The 16,696-nt window shown below is 41.3% G+C and overlaps 1 pseudogene; it reads right to left on the bottom strand.

Annotated features, from left to right (window-relative positions):
- LOC115414771 (synaptosomal-associated protein 25-A-like) overlaps window positions 1-4,037 on the bottom strand; it is a 103,130-nt pseudogene extending 99,093 nt beyond the window's left edge.
- Window positions 4,038-16,696: the final 12,659 nt, after the last annotated feature.

The following is a 16,696-nucleotide window of genomic DNA, read 5'->3' as shown; positions in this document are numbered from 1 at the left end:
ATTTGGAAAAAACTATGTAAAATCACATCCTTTTTCTGATTTTCTAATATATCTGATCAGTGGTGGTCATGTTGTTTCAAGTAAAGGCTGAGGATTTGTGACCGAATTCTTAACTAAGATCATGTGACACTATTTATGTCCGAGGCGTTCAGTGTGTGTTTGTTCTGTATGTTTGTTTATGTTCGTTACAGCTGGGGTTCATTTACTCACAATTCACTGAACAAACATTAGCTGACATTTTCTTGTGTCTTTTTATTGTTATTTATTATTTTATTTAATTATTCTTTCTCTATCTGTCTCTTTTAGTAGAACTGGCCTAAAAACAGTCTTATCTTCTGTGTTATGTGTGTTTCTCTACATGTCAAAACATGATTCAGAAACAGTTTTTTTAGTAAATCTATGAAATATAGTTTTCACATGTACAATGGAAATAAACAGCAATAACCAAAAATCAGCACATACCAGGGGTTGGTGTGCATTATTGGTATGAGAATAAACACTGTTTGAAGTCAAATAAAGCACCACAGAAAGGCAAAACAAATACAGAATCCATCTATTAGAACAGACATGGTGCTTTTGGAAATGTTCAACATGGACATCATGCAGAGGAAGCAACAATTATGGGTTTGTTCTATTCGCTTTTATCAGGATTTTTTTTAAAGAACTCTCTTTATTGAAATTAGAACTATGATGAGAATATTACATATATACATTTATCTCTTTCTTTATTTCTATTATATTGATGCATACTGTCTTGTGCTGCTGTACACACTTGAATTTCCCCCTTGGGGGATCAATAAAGTATATCTTATCTTATCTTATCTTATAAAAAAGTCATAGACCATATCCAATATATGTGATGTCAGAACAAGAACACTACACCCGCATCCACATGTACACACACAAAATAAAACAAAACAAAACAAAAAAGAAAAGAAAAGCTTTGAGTGAAAATGTGATTTTGTCCAAATGTAAGTGTTGCATAATCAGTGTCTTTCAACATGAGCCTGATGAGTCGGATCAGTTTTGTTCTTCCAGTTTCTGCTGTCGTGACCCAAACCTCACACCACTCCTCTGTTTGGTTCTCAGCTCCACTCCTGTTGGTTCCACACCCAACATTATAGTTACTGGATCTGGAGGGAGCTGCGTCTTCATTTTGTCAGGATTTTTAATTATCAGAAATTTAATTAATTCATTTTTTTCTATATTTTTCCCATTGCTCCCAGGTGTATTTATCTGTATGTGATGTATGATCCTGTTTCGTCCTGTAAATGTGCACCATCACACCTGTGAAGCTCACTGACATGAACTGAAAGTTTTTGCTCTTGTTAAGGACTTTTCACTCCATAAATCCTCTTCAACCATGACGTGGCTCTATGTTCTCATACATTTACATTATTAGGATTTGATGATGGAAGTCTATGGTGACATTTAATCATGAGGGTAAAACAGAGCAGCTTCCTAAAGAGGACCCATCAGACCTGTACCTGCACCTAAACACACACTGCGCAGCCAGTCGACTGAGTGCTCCCCAGCATCGCTCTTTTTTCAGAGGCAGCCGTAAAGACGGCCCCATCACACCAACAATGGCCGGGGTGTTTCTGGGAAACAATCAGCGGATGGTGATGGTGTTGTGAGTCACCATTTATCCAGCGCTGCCCCTTCACAGTGTGTGTCTGTGTGTGCAGTGTAGGCCTGACCCCCACCATCACCCACCCAACCACCCCCACCCCCACCCCTCCCTGTTTCTCTGTGCCTCTCTCCCTCTCTGCAGTCCAAACAGTGTAAGACGCATAAGGCGATATGGTATAGCGGTCATGGCAACTGGAGCATCCTGTGGAGGTTTGGCCGTGTTCGCACACACTGCAGGCGACGAGCTGCCACTGTCATCAACACACAGCTGTCAGCGTCCACAGCCTGGTGGGTCCTCTGGAGCCACAGCAACGCATTTACAGCTGCCCTCACAAGGAAATCTACTGTTTGAAGGTCACTGTTTGGTATCACACAATGACCACAGAGCAAAAGGAAAGGATATGGTTTAGAAGAACTGGAGTCAGAACTGGAGTCAGAACTGGAGTCAGAACTGGAGTCAGTATTCCAACATTCAATCAGCCTCAAGAGACAACATCTGTCAGTGACCATCAGTCAGCCACTACCACCATGGACAGACAGACGGATAGATAGATAGATAGATAGATAGATAGATAGATAGATAGATAGATAGATAGATAGATAGATAGATAGATAGATAGACCCTCTGGTTTCATTTCTGTATCAGACTCTTCTACTCTGTCATGTGTGACAGGCAGCTCAGGGACTCAGTTCATGTCCCCAAACCCTGACAGGATTGTTTGCATCAAAATTCGACCTCATTTAAAGGACAGATTTGAAGAAAAACAAATCCTGGACAAAAGATGGACAAAAATGGTTTTACTTTAGTGTTTAGTTGAACCCTGCATCAGAGAGTCTGGTTCTGCAGCTGAAAATGTGGCTTTGAAGTGTTCCCTTCAGCCCATAAACCACAGCTGGAACCATCATTACTGTTTAGCTCACGTTTTCTCTCTGCATCATAGCTGCACCACTCCGCTCCTGTCAGCACTGGAGCTCTGCTACCAAATTAGCACAGCCATTGTGCGCCATGCGTAATTGACAGACAGCGTGCGCGGGACTCATTGACAGCGATGTGCGTCGCCACGGAGACGGACGGATGGATGGATGTGCGGGTGTGGGAGGAGGAGGGGTGGGGGTGGTTGGGTGTCATAGTGCGGGTTTCACCGCGGTCCTCCCCGGCGCTCTTCTTCTCACCCCCCATTTATAGCCTGAAGCCCCCCCCCCTCTCTACCCGCCCACCTTGCTCGTCCCTAAAAGATATTTTCGAGCTTTTTCTTCAGTCCATGTCTTGATCACGTAAAAGTGTGGATTCCAGGCGCCTGTGATGCAAAGACACTGCGTAAAAAGAAATAAAGAAGAAAGCGACGCATTCGTGGAGCTGGATCATGCCCCCTCCCCGTCCTCCCCCACCCCCCTCCCCCCTGTTTATATCGGCTCCCTCCCTCCCTCCGACTTCACCGTGGCGCAGTTTACTATTACATGACACTCTCTCCATCAGATCACATCCACTGCAATCTGACCGAACCCACCCTGCCAGCCCAGATCCGCCGCAGATGCTGTTTTTCCTCCTCAGTGTTTTTTTTTTTTGTTTCCCACTTCCACAGCTGACATGGGTGCGACACATGAATTCACGAATCACAATCTTGCTGCGACATCAACCCTCCACCTGCTGCCTAAAACCAGCTCTGAGGGAGAACCTGAGCAGAACCTGTCCACCACACACAGCACCGACAAACAGCCCTCCCCAAAATGGCTGTCCCTTCCAAAAACCAAAACCCCCCCCCCCCCCCCCACACACACACACACACACACACACACCCCTTCATCGGACTTATTTCAGTCCGAATGTTCGCATTAAAGCGCGCCTGTGCTGTGTCTCTGTCCAAGGTGCTGAAAACGCCCACAGTGAACAGACGCATTGGAGCGCAGCGCATCCATCCATCCACTGCGCGTGCACATTTCACACCCAGGAGGTCACACTCTGCCTCCCCTGCCCTCCGTCCACCTACCCTATCCTCTAAAAAACCATCCGAAAACACACAGGAAGAGTAAATACGCTCTGTGTGCCTCGGTGGCGTTGAAGGATATAAGCAGAAACAGCAGTCCGGTGAGTCACGTTTCACCAAAAACAGCACATTTGGCGCAAAAAGACAAACAGAAAACAGCCTCGGATGGAAATGGAGCAGAATCTGAAAGGAAATGTGCGTCCTGTGCTTACCTGTGCCTGATGTCGGTGCCCCGCAGTCAGTATGGGAGGAAATGTCTGCGTATTTCAACAGCGAACCGATCCCAGCCCCTCTCTCTCTCTCTCTCTCTCTCTCTCTCTCTCCTCTCTCTCTCTCTCTCTGTATATGTCTGTGATGGTGCAAAGGCACTGCGCGTCGGCTGATTCCTCCTCAGCTCTTCTTCAATGAGGGGAGGGAAAGAACGGCACAGTGCAGTTCTCCTCAAAGATGGCGGACACTTTTGACGTCAGCAGCAGCTTTTAATAGATATCTGTCAGAAAAAGAGAGAGAGAGAGAGAGGGAGAGAGAGGGAGAGACTTGACAAAGTCTGTGTTATAATGGGCAGCTGCATGGACAACAACAACAACAACAACAGAATATTTCAGCTGATCTGGGAACTGTTACACATGTCAGCCCGTAGATGGGATGTGGCTAATTCCTGATGAAAGCATATCAGTCATGTGTTAATACAGGCCCACTGGTTTACAGTCTGCAGGATGATCCTATTTGGTGGATCTGGGTTTAATCCTCTAATTAATTCTTCATTCTTTCTGTTATTTGGTTTAAGCATTTGTCAGTGTTAAGTCGAAATCACCGCTGCAACAGCAGAACAAAACGACAAAATTATCAATAAAGTGCTGACACACCAAGTGAACCTAGAAATCAGAATCAGAAACATGATCAGTAGGGATGCACCGGTACCACTTTTTTCCAGGCCGAGTACAAGTACAAGTACTTACATTTGAGTACTTGCCGATACCGAGTACCAGTATGAGTACTTAATAATACCCTTACAGTTGTTAGTTCCTTTTGTAAATGTGCTTTATTGTCGTTGTCATTTGTCTGACTGGAACAAAGTGCTGCTACTGACATTTAATGTGTTGGAATGAGTCAATTAATCCACCAGGGGGCGCCGCTCTGAATTAACCATACTAGACAAATACCACGAAGAAGAGGAAAGTTTAATGAAGAAGAAGAAGAAGAAAGTCAGTAATAACAAACATGGAGCCGACAGAGGAAACACTACTGTGATACTAGTGTTGATATTTCTGAGGGCAGTTGTCCTAAATGTGTCAGTAGTTTTCCTCTAACTTCCACAGTGGCTCTTTGAACACATCCTCTACCTCCACAGTTCTGCTGGTATTCTCTGTCTGGGTACTCATCCGCCAGCACCTGGAAAACAGATGGAATGTACGCAGCGTCTGTGTCTTTAATGGAACTTTTGTCTCCATCATTTATTTCGTTCAGTCTCCACTGCTGACGTTACTCCTCCTCCTCGTACCTGCTGCACTGAACTGGGAATGTCACTCTGCTGTAAGTGGTATTGGCGTGGTTGTATCGGAGTACTTTTATGAGTACGAGTACAAGTACACACACTGAGTATTGGACCTGATACCCGATACTGGTATTGGTGCGTCCCTAATGGTTAGCATGTAATAATAATAATGTTGCGCCCTAGTCTAGGGGTACAAAAGGGCAGAACATAAAATGACTCCCACTCAAATCCCACTCCCAAAGATGACTGTGACAGTAGTTGTTAAATCAAAACAGAGCAGCAATTTATTTATTTTAGGGTGAGCAGTGGCAAAATAACAAACTAGAACAGCACTCTGAGAGCATAGGCCTCCACCAAGACAGATCAACCGCCCCCCCCCCCCCCCCCCCCAGATCACCACCAAAACTTTATAATTTGTTTCTTGTGCCAGTATCATTTCCTGAAAATTTCATTCAAATCTGTCCTTAACTTTTTGAGTTCTCTTGCACACAGACAAACAAACAACTGAAATGTCCACAGAGTCCACATTCCACAGTGGGTGTGGACAATTTAGTTCCAGATACAAGATATTGTTCTAAGCTACAGGTGGATCAAATTAGAGGCTAATTGGAGTCGTTTTGAATTTTGTATGAATTTTCGAAAATTGCTCAATGTTTATAGATAGGAAAATTGTAGATTTTGTGACCCTGTTGTGACCTTGAACTTTGGCCTACTTGGGCCAAAATGTAATGGGTTGGTCCCAGGGCCTAGGCCTATGTGTGGGGAAGATTTGGGAAAGATGGATGGAATAGTTTTCCCGTAAAGTTGCTAACAAACAAACAAACAAACACACAAAGCAAAGTGATCACAGTACCTCCTAGCAGAGGTAACAAAACCAACTCAAACACTCTAAACTTCCCAAATCAAAATAAAGATATACAGAAGAACCTAGAAATAATGACAACTCCAGAATTTTGTCTTTGTTTTAGGGTAAAGAAAAAAAAAACCATTAAATGATGAAAATACTTCTATAAACTATCCAAACAAAAAAAGATGTGAATAACCTGAAGAAACTGAAATTTCTTATGAAAAATCAGTGCAATTTTGACCATATTCTGCCTCAACTTATCATTTCTCCGTGTGTATTATGGACCAGGGCCTATATTCCTACACATTCTGAGAATCCTCTCACAGCTCCTAACTTCACCTAAAGATTCCTAGCAGGACTCTGAGCTTAGCAGTGATTCCGGAACACTGTCAGAACTCTGAGCAGGAATGGACAGAAACTCCTGTTAGTGAGGGGGTGTGGTCCACCCCACTGACAGGTATGAGTCATCATTTCAAAAGCTGTGATTGGTTGATCCTAAAAACTAGGAAAAAAAATACTTTTAGTGATAGTGGGCAAAGGATGGACCCTCAAATGGATAAACTTAATCATAGAATCTAATCTGATGAAGACTGTGTAATTGTAAATAATATTTCACATAAAAGAAAATATCTGTTAAATGAACAGTAAGCTATACTTTACAATTATTCGACAAAATGTGTGAAAAAACTCAGGCCCACTGGCACAGTATTCACATAGTGATAGTTTTATTTATTTGCTCTTATTAATTGGCACACTGTAAAAAAAAATCTCTAATTTAACAGAATTTTTACCGTTTATTTTATTATTTTACAGATTTTTCCTGTATTTTTAAGATACCGGAAAATATCTATGAAATGATAAAAACAGACTGTGATTTTACATGTCAAATGTAAAACAACACAAAAAAACTGTAACTGTGAATAATCATAAAATTTCCATTTTTTAAAAGAATTTTTTTTCTTTTTTCACAGAAAAATACTGTTAAAATACATTTGCAAATGTATCATAATTTCACAAATATTTATTTTCTATTTATGAGATTAAACTGTTAATTTTAAAGTTTAATACTGTAAAAAAAAAATAAATAAATAAATACAATGAGATAAAATTACTGATAATTAACGGTAACAGAAGTATTTGTTCTGTCAGTTGAACCAGACTTGTTTGTTAATTGACAAATATCTTGTGTAATTACAGGAGGTTTCACAACAAAAATGTTGAATAAATGTATTTTTGTGAATGTATAACATGTATAAGCACTGATAAACTGTCCAAATACAGTTTTTATCAGTGGATTGGACAACTGAGTCTCACTGAAAATTATTTATATATATATTTATAGGTAATTTCATTGTTTTAATATATGTAAATATTTTTTATTAAACATTAAAAAGTCAAAAAAAATATGCAAAATCTCATGTAAAGTTAGGGCAAAAAACTGTATTTGAATTATGGAAAATTACTGTATTTTTATGAGATGGTTATTTTACGTTATTTAACAGTATTTTTTTGGCGCCCCTGCTGCCGGAATAATCCAATTTTTTTATGTTTTTTTTTTTTTTTTTCTACAGTGCAATCTGTAGCGTTTAATGAATTCACTGTCATGCAGTGTTTGCAGAATCTCCTCCTGACTCTTCCATTTGGTCTTCTGCTTAAGGAACTCCTGTTCCCCTTAAAAGTCCTCTTCCTGCTCTGAACAGATCTGACCTTAGCAGCTCTCTTAAGGGTTAGGATTCTGTAGGAATAGCTGTTATCTGTACTAGGATCTACTCTTCATTTTTAGGGAAAATTCTAAGAAAACATCATGAGTCTAAGAATTTTCTTAGAATTTGGGCACCAGGAGCAATTCTGCACTAAGAATGTTTAGGAATACGGGCCCAGATCTACAAAGACACTAAACACTGAGGAACGGGCAGAAAAGAGTTCAAACTGGGCTGAATTTAATACAGACATTTCAGGTTGTTCATATTTGTTCAGGTTATTCACATTTTATTGTTATAGGATAGTTTGTAAATGTAAATATTTTCATAATTTAACGTTATTTTTTGCTTGAAAACAAAGAAAAAAATTTGAAGTTGTTAAAGATTTTTTTTGGCTTAGAAGATTTTTTTTTTTTTTTTTTTTTTTTTTTTGTGCTTAATTCAACATTTTTTCCTTAATTCAAGCTAAATTATTATTATTTTGCTTAATTCAAGACTGTGGAATTTTTGACTTTGTAAATTCATCCCATGGGCTGGATTGGAACCTTTGGCCCCCAGGACACATGACTGACGCCCCTGGTCTACATGGTGTCCTTTCCTTGGAGTCCATCCGACCACATTTGAGTCCAGGATGACACCAACAGTGCACCTCAGTCCCCCTTCATAACCTGAACCTCTATCCCAGACTTGTATGATTACAGTTTTTAGTTTTTCAGAGTTTTCAGTTGGATGTCCTGTGTGTCTGTCTGTGCAGAATCATCTTCAACAATACTGAATAAATCAGCACAGTTACTGCAGCACCGATGGGGATAAACTACCTGACAGATCAATACTGGTACAAGAGGCCATGTTTTATGACCTCTGCATTCGAATTAGTGCAGAGCTGTGTATGCATATGAGCAGGACGACGGAGGTGTTCACATCAGAAACGGCCAAAACAGGACACAACCCCAGCATAAGATTATACTGGTATTAAAACTCCACTGACACTCTGGAGGATAAAGCGGCTCCGAAGGTGAATGAAAGAAAGTAACCCTTTAACCCTTAACGACCAAAACGTCCACCTTTAACCCTTAACAACCCAAACGTCCACCTGTAACCCTTAAAGACCCAAACGTCCACCTTTAACCCTTAAAGACCCAAACGTCCACCTGTAACCCTTAACGACCCAAACGTCCACCTGTAACCCTTAAAGACCCAAACGTCCACCTTTAACCCTTAAAGACCCAAACGTCCACCTGTAACCCTTAACGACCCAAACGTCCACCTTTAACCCTTAAAGACCCAAAAGTCCACCTTTAACCCTTAAAGACCCAAACGTCCACCTTTAACCCTTAAAGACCCAAACGTCCACCTTTAACCCTTAAAGACCCAAACGTCCACCTTTAACCCTTAACGACCAAAACGTCCACCTGTAACCCTTAAAGACCCAAAAGTCCACCTTTAACTCTTAAAGACCCAAACGTCCACCTTTAACCATTAACGACCCAAACGTCCACCTTTAACCCTTAACGACCCAAACGTCCACCTTTAACCCTTAAAGACCCAAACGTCCACCTTTAACCCTTAAAGACCCAAACGTCCACCTTTAACCCATAAAGACCCAAACGTCCACCTGTAACCCTTAACGACCCAAACGTCCACCTTTAACCCTTAAAGACCCAAAAGTCCACCTTTAACCCTTAAAGACCCAAACGTCCACCTGTAACCCTTAAAGACCCAAACGTCCACCTTTAACCCTTAAAGACCCAAACGTCCACCTTTAACCCTTAACGACCAAAACGTCCACCTGTAACCCTTAAAGACCCAAAAGTCCACCTTTAACCCTTAAAGACCCAAACGTCCACCTTTAACCCTTAAAGACCCAAACGTCCACCTTTAACCCATAAAGACCCAAACGTCCACCTGTAACCCTTAACGACCCAAATGTCCACCTTTAACCCTTAAAGACCCAAACGTCCACCTTTAACCCTTAAAGACCCAAACGTCCACCTTTAACCCTTAACGACCAAAACGTCCACCTGTAACCCTTAAAGACCCAAAAGTCCACCTTTAACCCTTAAAGACCCAAACGTCCACCTGTAACCCTTAAAGACCAAACGTCCACCTTTAACCCTTAAAGATCCAAACATCCACCTTTAACCCATAAAGACCAAAACATCCACCTTTAACCCTTAAAGACCAAACGTCCACCTTTAACCCTTAACGACCAAACATCCACCTTTAACCCATAAAGACCAAAACATCCACCTTTAACCCTTAAAGATCCAAACGTCCACCTTTAACCCTTAAAGACCCAAACGTCCACCTTTAACCCTTAACGACCCAAACGTCCACCTTTAACCCATAAAGACCCAAACGTCCACCTGTAACCCTTAAAGACCCAAACGTCCACCTGTAACCCTTAACGACCCAAACGTCCACCTTTAACCCTTGAAGACCCAAACGTCCACCTGTAACCCTTAACGACCCAAACGTCCACCTTTAACCCTTAAAGACCCAAACGTCCACCTTTAACCCTTAAAGACCCAAACGTCCACCTTTAACCCTTAACGACCCAAACGTCCACCTTTAACCCTTAAAGACCCAAACGTCCACCTTTAACCCATAACGACCCAAACGTCCACCTTTAACCCTTAACGACCCAAACGTCCACCTTTAACCCTTAAAGACCCAAACGTCCACCTTTAACCCATAACGACCCAAACGTCCACCTTTAACCCATAACGACCCAAACGTCCACCTGTATTGTATAACTGGTGAAAAATACAGTTCTTCATCTTTTCATGGTCATCAGATATGACCATATTTGGACGTTCAGAGGCTCTGTAGTTACCGTGGAAACACCGTCATCTTCTACAACACTGACTCACCAGTAAAACCCATGGGGTTGGATCAATGACAGTGGATAAGATCAACAAAAATGAATAACCCCCCCCCCCCCCCAAAAAAAAAAAATTAAACAATGTGAAACAAATTAGAAAAAAATGACTAAAATAAAGTTAGAAATGAACAAAAATACATTTAAAAAATCAACAAAATAATAAGTAACATGAAGAAAATAATAATAATAATAATAATAATAAATCAATTAAATTGAAGAAAGAAAGTAATAAAATTGACAAAAATGAATAAAAAAATGTAAACATTGACTCACCGGTCAAACCCATGGAGTTGGATCAGTGACACACTGGGTTTATGTTCAGTTAATGACAAATTGGACTGAAAAATAATTTTTTTTCTTAAATTTTGTCTATTTTTTATATAATAACGCTCAAATGTAATCTCATCATGATGATTGAAGTAAATGATCAGTAAATTAAATATCGGAAAATACCTGATTGTCACGGAAAAATGCAAAATATAGCGGATAATAGTATGATGTATGGTGATAAATCACTTAAGAAAAATTAAATATGGGCTAAAACTAATTCAGGGGAGGAAAAAGTCCAATATTTCCCTCTGAGGTGGACCAAAAGTGTGTAAAATGGAAATTATCAAATAGTGTACAAGTACCTCGATACTGTATTCAAGTACAAAACTTGAGTAAAAGTACTTAAAGTTTTTCTACAGTTAAGTCCTGGTTAAAGGGTTCCAGCCACTGTAGGTCTGAATGCACAGTTCAGATTTTTGGGTGAAATCTGATTTGTTTGTGTGTTGGTTCATTTTCCACATTAAATGCGACTTCTATCAGTTTTGAGTCTGAACTGAATGTGACCCTGAAGTGACCCACATGCACTACAGAGGTCCTGAAGTGACCCACATGCACTAAAGAGGTCTTGAAGTGACCCACATGCACTAAAGAGGTCCTGATGGAATACCAGACCACGCAGACACACACTGTGTTTACTGAAGGAAATATGGAGGATGCAGAACTGTGGTGTTTGTCACATTTTAATGACGTAAAGGTCGGGTAAATGCGACCTGGACGTTCAGACTGAAGTCACATTGGAAAATATCAGATACATATTAGATTTAATTCCACATATGAAAGTGGTCTGGGTCAGATTTAGGACACACACATACACACACATACACATACACGCATACACACATACACACATACACACACACACACATACACATACACGCTTACACACATACACACACATACACACACACGTACACACACAAACACACACACACATACACACACACCTATACACACACACATGTACACACACATATACATACACTTGTACACACACACAAACATACACACACATGCACACACATACACATACACACACGTGCACACACAAACACATACACACACATGTACACACACAAATACATACACAGGTACAGACACAAACACACACGTACACATACACATACACACACATGAACACGTACACACACGTACACAAACACATCCACACACATCCACATAAAAACACTTACACACACACACCTACACACACACCTACACACACACACACACACACACACACACACACACACGCACACACTCATATAGTGCTCAGTCAGCAGGATGCAGGAACAGGCTGCCATATTGTAAATTAGTTTTGGGAATGACAGAGTAACTCCTGAACACAGTGTACACAGCCCACCGTTACCATGGTTACACAGCATTTTCAGACTTCACATTCATCTATGATACAAAAAACAGAACAAACACAACCATAAACAAAGAAGATGAACAGGAACTATACATTTAATGACTTTCAGTTTTACAGAATTTCACAGCTCAGATGAAACAATGCACTAATAACACACACACACACACACACACACACACACACACACACAGGGTCCACTTACCTTTTAAAATATGAGATACATGTTGATAAATCACTTAAGAAAAGTTAAATCTACAGAAACACAGCAGGTCTAAAGGCACAATTCAGGTTTTTTGGTGAAATCCAAATTTGTTTGTGTGCTGGTTCCTATTCAACATTAAATGTGACTTCTATCAGTTTTGAATCTCAACTGAATGTGACCCTGAAGTGACCCACATGCACTGAAGAGGTCCTGAAGTGACCCACATGCACTAAAGAGGTCCTGAAGTGACCCACATGCACTAAAGAGGTCCTGAAGTGACCCACATGCACTGAAGAGGTCCTGAAGTGACCCACATGCACTAAAGAGGTCCTGGTGGAACACATGACCACACAGACACTCACTGAGTTTACAGAAGGAAATGTTCCTGCCCCTCCTGCCCCCCCACCTCCTCCTGCCTCCTCCTGCCCCTCCTGCCCCTGCTGTCCCTCCTCCTGCCTCCTCCTGCCCCTCCTGCCCCTGCTGTCCCTCCTCCTGCCTCCTCCTGCCTCCTCCTGCCCCTCCTGCCCCTGCTGCCCCTCCTCCTGCCCCTCCTCTTGCCTCCTCCTGCCCCTCCTGCCCCTGCTGCCCCTCCTCCTGCCCCTCCTGCCCCTGCTGTCCCTCCTCCTGCCCCTCCTCCTGCCCCTCCTGCCTCCTCTTGCCTCCTCTTGCCTCCTCCTGCCCCTCCTGCCCCTGCTGCCCCTCCTCCTGCCCCTCCTCTTCCTCTTAGCTCTGTAACAAATGTGTCTTGAATTGCTCTGAAGTGAACCTGTCTCCTAAATTAATGATAATGATAACTTTGCATGAAAAATCCATTTGGAGAGAAGAGCCAGAGGAGGGGGGGTGTGGGGGTGGGGGGGTGTGTGTGTGTGTTGGAAGCCTGTACAGCTGTGAGTGTGTGTATTGTGTGGAGTGTGTCCTCAGACTGGTGTGTATGTGCATGGACAGCACAGATAATGAACGTCTGCTCATTCATTTACTCACCTCCAAAACAATATTACAGGAGTATAACGAACTCCAGTAGGAAGGGATGGAAGTGGAGGCCTGGGTTTGGGTTCTGTTTGAAACTGGCCTGGATCAGGTTAGACGATTGGGTTTACAAACTGAGGACCGCAAACCCCAGGGGGTCCCAGGTCGGCCCAGGCGGTGCTCCACCAGAACACATCAGATATTTGTGCTAATATTTGACAAAACTCCTCAGATCAGCACACATCCATGAAATCACAGTTATTATTATTATTATTATTATTATTATTATTATTATTATTATTATTATTATTATCATCAACTAGTTGTTTGCACATTAACATGACCTTATCACCATACTTTCAGTTGCCAGATATTTATTTGCAGTTCACCATATTTTTACCTAAATATTACTATTAGTGTAAAATGTTAAAGTAGTTGTTAAAATATGCTGCAAAGGAATCACTAACGAACACAGTCATTGGTTGAAGTCTGTAAATGGTAGGGCTGTGTATCGGCAAGAATGTGGACATACAATACAAATCCCAAAACTAGGATCACGGTACGATATATCATGATATGTCATGATACTGTTAAAAAGGCAATTTTTTGTTTGTTTCTTATTTTTTAATGTTTATTTCCTGGAAGAACTGAGTCGCACCTGAAATCTGCACAAATACTAAACACATTTTTATTGGATCCCAACAGGATCTAATGTTCTATCACAAAACGTTCCTGTGTTCAAACTGAAATTCTGTTTTACAGACATTCCAGTTTCAGATCCTGTTCAAATGTTCAGATTCTATTAGTTCACAACTAACATCAGAACAGGATTTTTGTGTGATACCAACAAAGGAACTAACATTATTTAATAAAAGAGTGTTAAACAATGATAAATAAAATAGAAACAATAAAGAAAACCAAAAAACAAAAATGAACCTCTGCCATTTTTGTATTTGAATAAATACAGTACTTTTTAATATTGATACACTATTGTGAAATGAAATATCTCTATATATTGCAGAACCGATATTTTTTTACACCCTTAGTAAATATACAAAGAAATAATTCATCTAATGCTGCGTTTGGATTTTATTTATACATTTTTGTATATGCACAGTGACTCAGCATGATCTGGAAAAAAAAAAAAAAAGAAAAGCATCCACTTGTCCTTCTGTCTTCTCCACCAGTTTGAAGACGAGTCAATATTACTCAGCCTTAAATCGGGTTAATCCAGCTTTAAATGCTTTTCTGTGAACAGGCTGAGGACTTGGAATGACTGTTATTTTTTTAGGACAAGGTTATCAGCCGTCTGAACCAACCAGGCATTGTCAGCATCTTTCTGGAAACTTCCCCTGGCACTTCTGCTGCTTATCGTTCACACTTTCTCCTCTGCAGAGCAGCTCCAGACTCATGAAGTCTTAACCCATAAAGACCCAAACGACCACCGGCTGATCGAAACTGATTAATACCTGTTGATCCACTAATCCGATCAATACATGTTAATAATTGGTGTAAAATCCAGTTTGTCATCTTTTCATGGTCATCAGATATGACCCATTTGGACGTTCAGAGGCTCCGTAGTTACCATGGAAACGCCGTCATCTTCTCTAACATTGATTCACCAGTAAAACCCATGGAGTTGGATCAGTGACAATGGATGGACACACTGGGTTTATATAGATTAAATAATAATAATAATAATAATAATAATAATAATAATAATAATAATAATAATAATAATGATGATGATGATGATGATGATGGTGATAATAATAATAATAATAATAAATAATAATAATAATAATAATAATAAATAATTACAAAAATAAGCCAAAGATTACTAAAATTTAGTTAAAAAGAACAAAACAATGATAATAAAATGACCAAAAACGAATAATAAATCAATAAAACAATAAATAACATGAACAATATAAGCCACAAACTGAACAAAATTGAGGAAAAAAAATTCAAATAGGCAACAAAATGAAGAAAAACAAATAAAATAATAAATACACTATATTTCCAAAAGTCATGTCTCCTCCATCCCAATACTCAGACTCAGCTGTTCCAGTCCCTTCCATGTCCACAGGTGTATTAAATCCAGCCCTAGGCATGCAGACTGCTTTTACAAACATTTGGGACAGAATGGGTCTCTCTCAGGAGCTCAGTGAATTCCAGCGTGGAACTGTGATAGGATGCCACCTGTGACACAAATCCAGTGGTGACATTTCCTGGCTCCTAAATATTCCACAGTCAGCTGTCAGCTGGATTATAAGAAAGTGGAAGTGTTTGGGAACGACGGCAACTCAGCCACGCAGTGGTAGGCCACGGAAACTGACGGAGCGGGGTCAGCGGATGCTGAGGCGCAGAGTGTGAAGAGGTGGACGACTGTCTGCAGAGTCAATGGTACAGACCTCCAAACTTCATGTGTCCTTCAGATTAGCTCCAGAACAGTGCGCACAGAGCTTCATGGAATGGGTTTCCTGTGGCCGAGCAGCCTGCATCCAAGCCATACATCAGCAAGTGCAATGCACAGCGGTGGATGCAGTGGTGTAAAGCACACCGCCACTGGACTGTAGAGCAGGGGAGGAGCCTTCTCTGGACTGACCAATCACACTTCTCCATCTGGCGATCTGATGGACGGGTCTGGGTTTGGCGGTCTCCAGGAGAACGATACTTGTGGGAGCGCATTGTGCCGAGTGTAAAGTTTGGTGGAGGGGGGGTTATGGTGTGGGGTTGTTTTTCAGGAGCTGGGCTGGGCCCCTTAGTTCCAGTGAAAGGAACTGGGAATGCTTCAGCAGAACAAGACATTTGGGACAATTCCATGCTCCCAACTTTGTGGGAACAGTTTGGAGCCGGCCCCTTCCTCTTCCAACATGACTGTGCACCAGTGCACAAAGCAAGGTCCATTTGGACATGGAGGACAGAGTCTGGTGTGGATGAACTGGACTGGCCTGCACACAGTCCTGACCTCAACCCCATAGAACACCTTTGGATGAATTAGAGCGCAGACTGAGAGCCAGGCCTTCTGTCCAACATCAGTGTGGGACCTCACAAATGAGCTTCTAGAAGAATGGTCCAGAATTCCCATGAACACACTCCTAAACCTTGTGGACAGCCTTCCCAGAAGAGCTGAAGCTGTTAGAGCTGCAAAGGGTGGAGCCACGTCAGACTGAACCCATAGACTAGGAATGGGATGGACCTGACATTCATATGAGAGTCAAAGCAGGAGAGTGAATACTGTTGGATATATAGTGTAGAATGAACAGTCTTCTGCAACACTGAT

This window comes from Sphaeramia orbicularis, chromosome 24, assembly GCF_902148855.1.
Source record: "Sphaeramia orbicularis chromosome 24, fSphaOr1.1, whole genome shotgun sequence".
In the NCBI taxonomy this organism is placed as follows: Eukaryota; Metazoa; Chordata; class Actinopteri; order Kurtiformes; family Apogonidae; genus Sphaeramia; species Sphaeramia orbicularis.
The sequence above is the reverse complement of the archived record's forward strand: the minus strand, read 5'-3'. Positions and strand labels throughout refer to the sequence as shown.